This window comes from Sitophilus oryzae, unplaced genomic scaffold (genome assembly GCF_002938485.1).
Source record: "Sitophilus oryzae breed Bouriz unplaced genomic scaffold, Soryzae_2.0 scaffold_614_pilon_pilon, whole genome shotgun sequence".
NCBI classification, from domain to species: domain Eukaryota; kingdom Metazoa; phylum Arthropoda; class Insecta; order Coleoptera; family Curculionidae; genus Sitophilus; species Sitophilus oryzae.
Genome location: NW_022147212.1, coordinates 628,670 through 637,312, shown reverse-complemented (window position 1 = coordinate 637,312; position 8,643 = coordinate 628,670).

Sequence of the window (8,643 nt, the reverse complement as noted above, 5' to 3'; positions counted from 1 at the left end):
TTGATAAATTAGGTCTAAATTATAAGAAAATGCATTTTCTACGAAAACTTGAAGGGATAGGTAAAAAATGGTATAATACAATTTGATAGACAATTTAATTGTGCATCTGATTCTCCTAAAATATACAGGGCATTCCATTTAAATTAAAGAAGTTATTGCCGTTTGAAGCTAATAATTATTTAAAATAAATTTTAGACACCCCCTGTATAAGGTAGTATTATTTTTATTATTGCAACACAATAACTGATCAATAAATAAACTTCATTAAATATTTAGTATTAAAAACATTGATACCCTTGGAGAAATGAAGCTTTAAAATTTTTACTGCAATTTCACAAAATTGAAAATATTTCAAAAACGGTAAGGTTTAAGTATAGTAAACCTTAATCAAATTTACCTTTATTTTAATCGTAGAAACTAAAAATGTAATAATATACAGGGTGTTCTATTTAAAAAAATACAACTTTGATATTTTTTATTTATTTGGGACACTCTGTATCTTGTAAAAATATTTTTAAATTGTAGCTCTAATAGTCCTTCAACGAACGCCAAACTTACAATTTGTAAAAATCTCATCGTTTAGCTACAATACTCCGTGTCGTATGTGGTGAACAACCCTGTATATTCTGCATTGCTATCATTGTGTGTATTCTGTCTACGATTTGGTGTTTTTTAATATTTTGTCAATGAAATATGGTGGATAGTTGTTTTATATTAATGTATTTTTTATGTGGTTTATACTCGAACATATTATTTTTGCCCTATCAAATATTTTTTTTATAACACCTTTTTTACACTTATACTGTGATTTGATGTGAAATAATAAATAATTTGTGTTATAATTTAAAATATATGTACGGCCAAAGAAAATAATTATTGTAGTTGCGTCGTAGAATTGTCATTAGAATAATGTTTGTAATTATAAATTAAATTTATAACCACAAGTAAAGGAAGGTTATAAAACAAGCCAGTTAAAAGCTATATTTTGTGGCTGTTTGTTGAAAGTACAATGTATTTTATTTTTCATATTGAGGTAATATTTTAATGGAAAATACCTGTTACTCTGGATTGATATGTATATCAATTAATTAAAAAAACATGTTAACGTTATAAACTCAAACAAATATTTGTGTTTTGTGTGATATGTTTGTTGTATGTTTTATATCTATTGGCTTCTTTTTAATAATATTTGATAAGTTTATGATTGATTATCTTATAGCTTATAATAATATATTTTAGATTAGTAAATGACAATAATAGTTTGTTAATTTCAAAATATCACAACTGTATCTAATATAAATAATAATATCAATAATTTTTACTAACATTATATGAAGACTTAAAGTAAATAATGTTCTAAGTGCCAAAATCATTAGTTCGAGATAAACAATATTATATATCTTTGATTTTTCAAACAGAACTATACAGGGTGAGTCTTAAATAGTGCAAATATTATAAGGGCTGGTAGATCTCGATAAAAAAACATATTTTCACTTTATCGTTTTTCAAATAAGTCCAATATAACCGAGTTATTTTACTTTGAGAATTTTCCAAAAAATATATTTTTTCCTTACATTTTGAGAGCCGCTGGATCTTTTCTGGATTTTCTTTCTTGAAAATTTAATCTACTACCTATGTTGCCATATTATCAAGAAATTATGTTTATTAACTAAAAACTAAAAAAATTGCAACAATTTTTTCAAAAAATTCCAAATTTTCCAAATTTTTTTTTGCGAAAAGAACCTCATAATCGCGTTTCTGGGGTCGAAATATACTACCCCTAAAAATATTTGTACTTATTTAAGACTCACCCTGTATAACCAATGTATAAGAACGGGCAGTATCTCTGCTAAAAAAAAAATTTCAATAAAATTTAATAGCCGTGGCACTCAGCGCTTTATATTTTGTTGTTGGATATGGAACTTATTTTACAAACAAAACATGACAAACCGATTTTTTGGCACTAAGGACATTATTTACTTCAAGTCTTCATACATTTTCTGTTCTTTTTATCGTTTCAAAAAAATATCCGTAAAATAGAAGTCTGTTATTGTTTGTTGTATTGCCGAAAAGGTTAACATACAAATATAACAAACAGTTTAAATGAAATAAATAAAAGAACCTACGTTGTGGTAAAAGTATTTTTATTCTGACTTACTTCGGAAGTGTTCAACAGAAGCAATTTTAGGGAAATTTAAGGAGAATAAGTTATGTCAATCAAACGCTAAATTTGTAAATAGCCACGATTGGAAAATAATTGTACAGTCATAAAGTCCAGTCATCATCAGTCACACTAAGTCATACTGAACCAAAAAGATAGTAACGCAGGAATAGTCAGTAACGGATTATATTTAAACTACTTTTAAACCGAAATTATTTACAGCATACCTATACAGTGTGGCGAGACCGAATTCTTCCAAATCCTGAAATAAAAAATGCAGGTCCGTGTTTAAAAAAAATAAGTTGGCCTATATATCTCTTAAGTTATGAGCTAATTTGAAAATCTAAAAATACTATCAGGTAGCCGTGATACTACTAAGTGGCTATGAGAATGTGCAATCCCAAGTAACATTTGGACGTTATCTAACGTCGGATATGCGTCGCGTTCAATAAACCCGACGTCGGGTACCAAGGTCGGTTCGACCGCCTGACGACCCATATTTGCACCTAAATGGAGAAAACAGATTCGGGTCGCCTCGACCGACGTCGCGTCGGTATCTGACCTAATAGGGAATGTAATTCTACCAATTACCAACGTCGTTGGATTTTAGTTACTTAAAATTCGTCGCTAAGCACTTACGTTACGTTTGGTTTCATATTCGCTACCAAGAATACATAAAAACCTAACCAAACTACCTAATTACAAATGGATTCATAATCACTCCTCGAATATAACTATAAGTGCCTACCTAATTTCATATTATAATAATTCCAGACATCAGTTTTGTCAACGGAAGTCACTTTTTTGATATATCTGATTAAAATACTCCGGAAAACAACGAGCGCCTTCAAAATTAGGTAGATTTATGAAATAAAAATACCTATAAAAAAGTAACTCGCAAAATATATTTTTTTATTTTCTAGCTGGTTTAATCATAAAACTGTACTGTGGTTCCCCCCAAACTCAACCTTATCGGTATTATTCTACTAGAAATCGGAATGTGAACATAAATTTAAAAACAAGAAACGATTTTAAAATGGCTGACAATCGGATACTTGTTAAGAATGGCGGATTTCTGTGTCCGACTTAATATGAACTACCAATATACCAATTCCGACCGGGTCCCCAACATTAGTCGTCTCACGCGACCGAAGTCATCAAACCGGACGACCGGCAATCGTATTATGACGTATATAATTCCAGCGTATGGGATTCGGGTACGAACATAGTGGAGGCAGGTTTCTGCTTTCCGGCAACCAGCGCCGTCTCTGGGGACCTATTCTTGACCACTCGCATCTTCAAATATCGCTCGCATCTCGCATCTCCTAAAAAGCCATATAACAATACAGAGATGCGTAACTTTGCGTATATGCATCACGTGTATTGTATATGGCTATTTCGGAGATGCGAGAAGGGTGCGGAAGTAGATAATTAAGAGGAAATTTACCTCATTAACTAACCTAACCTAACCAAACCATATTCAAACGCCGCGCCCGCCTCGCCAACTTCTAGTTCTTAATACCCCCTGTGCGCCGTCGGCGCATGCAAAAGCAGAAATAAATAAATTTTCGTTCCGGTAAAAGCGAGAACGCCGATGAACGCTGGTTGACGGTGCCTGACTGCTTTCACTGTGAACTAGCCGATTTGATAACACGCTTTAATTTTTCAAGGTCATAAGCGCGAGGCAGCGCGGCGCGGCGCTACTATGTAACCATATACAGGGTGTCCCAGAAATAAGTGCAGGTATTTTAACTTAACTGGTAGTATAGTTCAACCCCAGAAACACGCCTATGAGGTTTTTTTTCTAAATATTTTTTTTTTAAAATTCGGAATTTTTTGAAAATTTTTTTGGAATTTTTTTTAGTTTTTATTTAAAAAAAAATATGTCTTGATAATATGTGAACATAGGTAGTAGATTAAAGTTACAAGAAAGAAAATCCAGAAAAGATCCAGTGGTTCTCAAAATTTTAACAAAAAATCATTTTTTTTTTGGAAATTTTCAAAGTAAAATAACTCCGTTATTTTGGACTTATTTGAAAAACGATAAAGAGAAAATATGTTTCTTTTATCGAGATTAGAGGTGTGTAGTTCGTGAACGAACTAGTTCCAATGAACTATTCCGACCCCGTAATGAAAGGAACTAGTTCCTGGTTTCTCAAAGAACCAGTACCTCAGAACTTGTTCCGGGATCGAGACTGTGACCGATATAGAATAATATGCGACGGCGACAGATCGGCTAGCGCGCGTAGCCCGATGGTAGGCAGGAGTGGGGAGAGCCAGCCGTACGTTATCGGATCCGGACCTAGAGGAACACTTGTGTCTAGCCCTAGCAGGCAACCGCAACTATTAAGCCCGACCAATCACGTTAGAGTTTTTGACAAACACAAATGTATTAACACCCTTCAAATAACCACGCTAACCAACCTGATTGGTCAAGCTTAATAGTTGACTGCTAGGGCTAGACACCTCTTAGAGGAACTAAACTAAATAAAAGACTAGTTTACGTACGAACGGATCGGGCCAGCGCGATCGATGCTAGGCAGGACTGGGGAGTGCCAGCCGTATGCCATATGTTATCGGATCCGGACATAGAGGAACTATTAAAAGCCTAGTTCACGGGAATCTATTCAGTCGGCAGATTCGCGATATAATACAAGGCGACGACGATGGATTCGGCCTTGTCTATTGCCAGTATTGCCACAGCCGGCGCGGCGTAATTACCACAGAAAATTGTCGTGGATACTGTTTTTGATTTTTACTTTGTTTTTTAAATATTTTATGGGAATGTTTCACTTCAATGTCCCTAAAATTAAGAAATATCTTATAAAACGAAGTAGATATTCTGAATTTTTAGACAAAAACAAAAAGCTTGAAGTGAGGAAAAATACATTTTTTCGTAAATTTTTCGTATTATTTCCTCCAATTGATTTGTGATATAGTTTTTAAAGTCTGATTTGAGTTTCTTTTATTTTTTTATCTGCTATAAAACTTACCTATATGTTTTTAACATATGCAATTACACGTCTTCTTATATTTCGTACATTATAAAAATTATAATGATCTGTATATTTTTGAATAGTAAACTGGAGGTGAATAGTTCTGACTGAAAACGAAATCCATTAGCAAGCAACGGGGATGTCAATGTTAGTCGGGAACTATTGTAAACTAAGGACCTAGTTCAAGGAACTATTCCTCTGGAGGAACTAGAACTAAGGAACTAGTTCCGCCCAAGGATCTAGAATTCCCACCTCTAATCGAGATCTACCACCCCTTAAAATACTTGCACTTATTTCTGGGATACCCTGTTTATAACAATACACGTGATGCGTATACGCAAAGTTGCGAACGATGTCAAGAATAGGTGCCCAGATTGGCGTTGACTACCAGTAAGCGGCAAACCTGCTTGCACTGTGTTCGCACACTATGCCACGTAACCTCACTTTGCGTATCAGCGATTTGTGGATTTGTGCAACTATATTTTAGTTTTTTTTTCTCCTTAAAAAAAATGGGCAGCCACTTTTTTAAGATAGTATATATTCAAAATTTAAAAGAATTGGAACCAGTACCTCACATGTGGGAGAGGATGGGTCTGCTGGTTTCCTAAGCTAAAAAATGAAATTAAGATGCACCAGTGTAATGCAGCATCTCTTCCGGATAAAAAGCATTCGTGGGTGGAAGGAAGACATCACTACTACTATTATTATTTTCCAAAAGCCTCGACCTCTTTCTGTAAAATGTAGATCAATGTCTAAATGCCTTTTTAGTGTCTTTTTTAGGCATAATAAAAAAAATTAAGATTAATTACAAAATCTTTTTATTAGGTTATGTTCATGATGTTCATTAGGCCGCAAATGCTACTTAATGGGTTGAATTTACGGACGTGAGACGTATCCTATTCGGACAACGGGTAGACGTCGGGCTAGTTCAAGTATATGTACGTCGTGCAAGCCAACGTGGGAACGACGTTGGGAAATTAATAAAAATGGTACGTTGCTATTTTGTACGTCGACAGATCGTTGGATTTACCGACTCGGATCCAATGACGTCGCTTTTAATAGGAAAGCGACGTCACCGGTCGTATCACCAGCACCCGACCTAAATTTGCACAAAGTCTGACATCGCTTCAGGTCAGATTTAGTTCGAAGTCAGATAGATGCTACTTGGGATTAGTTTTCAGATTTTCAAAAAAGTAACGACAGGAAAAAATAAAATTGATTTTCAAAAAATTCGCTTTTTCCAAATAACACAGTAACGCAATTTTTAAAACTTTTTTGATGGCATCTTGGTTAACATCCCAAAACGGCTACTTTGCCCTAATTTAACCATGTTTGTATCTATTACTGTTACCGAGATACCAATGTTCGTGCCCCGAATTTAAAGCACAAATTTATTATATTATATTCGTTATATTTATATTTGTATATTGAATGCATTAAATACATACACATGTTATATAATATAATCTTAAGAAGAAACAAATAAGGAAAAGTTTTAGCACAGAGGGAGTTTTACAACAGGGAAATAAAATATTATGATGTAGTTAACATTACTTAGTTAAATAATGAGGAAACACATTTACTTTACCTATAATAAAATTCTTTGTGACACTAACCAAAACTTAAAAATCAAAATAACATCAATGCGTCTCGAACACTAGAGTAGTTAAAAACTATTACCTAATACCTATCGTCATTGCTCGTTGCCCGATTCCCCTCTCTCTAGTTTGCTTATAAATATTTAAAAATCAATAATAATTTCTGTATACAGAGTATCTTAAAACTCAATGTTTTTGAGTTAAAAAAAATATTTTTAATTTTTAATATGTGGGTCATCTCACTCGATCACTCTGTATACTAACTAATTAAAAACCCTTAAACAAAATAAACAACACTCTAAAAATGTAATATTTAAACCACATTCTTTTATTATTTATATTTGTTACATTTAGTTCCGCATATATTGGTTATATTTTACTTAAAATAAAAACCTATTAAATAAAATATGTTTTATATAAACAACTGCTAGAATTTTTAACTATTCCATCTAAATTATATAGCTTGGCCGATTGTAACAGTAATCATATCCAAAATTGTTTAAACCTCCACAATACGTTCATACGCATACATTTATATTTATATATTAACTTTTATTATTTAATATTGTTTTATTTAATACTGGAATTGTGGAACCGATTTTACTATCGAAATTTCGGGACCAGTTATTTTTAATACATAAATAAATAATAAAAATAATCTAAATAACACTGGACCTTTTGTTTAACGAGTTTCACATTAATTATTTACGTCAAAATTAGTCGTTAGTAAGGACATTGTGACGACAAAGAGAAATCTTAATGGAAACTAAAAGCAAGTTATAATGATTTTTGTTCTTGGTGTAATAGACACATTTGATGAACGGTAATTTTACATTAATTTAGAATTCAGGGTTTATGGGTTGCTGTAAGAAACTTATATAGAACAAATATACAGGGTGGTTTATTTAGTATAGACCAAAACTTAGAAGTTAAATAATCATTTTATTTATATAATCGAACTCTTTATTTTTTTAATTTAGGTAGAAAATTAAAAAATATATAAAACACTGTAATTGCATAATCACTCTGATGATTTCTCTGATTCTCTTGACAGTATTTAAAAAATTTCGATTAAATATGACAAAAATTATAAACAACAAGAAAAACAAAATTAAAAAATAAAAAATTTAATATAGTTTTTAATTATACAGACATGCTACTGGTAGGCCCTAAGTTAATTCATTAATATTTGGTCCGATGCCAAGAACCAGAAATACAGGGTGAGCAAAATAAAACACTAAATCACCACAATACACCAAAACACTTTTACTTTTACACTAGACGCGCGTTTCGTTAACCATGTTAGCATCATCAGCAGATGATTGTAAACTTAGTTTATAAAAATTGAGGACCGGATTTTTTCTGTATTTGCATCCCTTTTAGTGCCGTAACCATATAGTAAAGATGTAACTATATCGTAATATCAGAGGTGTAACTATATGGTAATATCATATCAAGAAATTATACCTGAGAAGATTTGCGGTGAACAGACAGTTCTAAAAAGTTTTCGAAAAATATACGGGGAAATTTAAAAGAAAATGCACGATTTTCAACATCTTTTTTTGCGAAAAAAAACTCATTGAAATATACCACACCTGAAAATATTTGCACTTCTTTAAGAAGTTACCTTGTATAGTACATAAAAATTCTACTAACAATTCGGCGCTGGATTCAATCGTAGCGAAATGAAACACTCATTCACCACAATACACCAAAATACTTTACGTTTGCACTGGATGCGCGTTTCGCTAACCGTGTTAGACACATCAGCAGATGATTAAGCCTAAACTAATATCTACAAATTAAACACAATTGAAAGCGCGAGTCAGAACCAACCGAGCTTAATAATTAATTATCGAAACTAAAGCAATAGGAACAGAGAACTGTA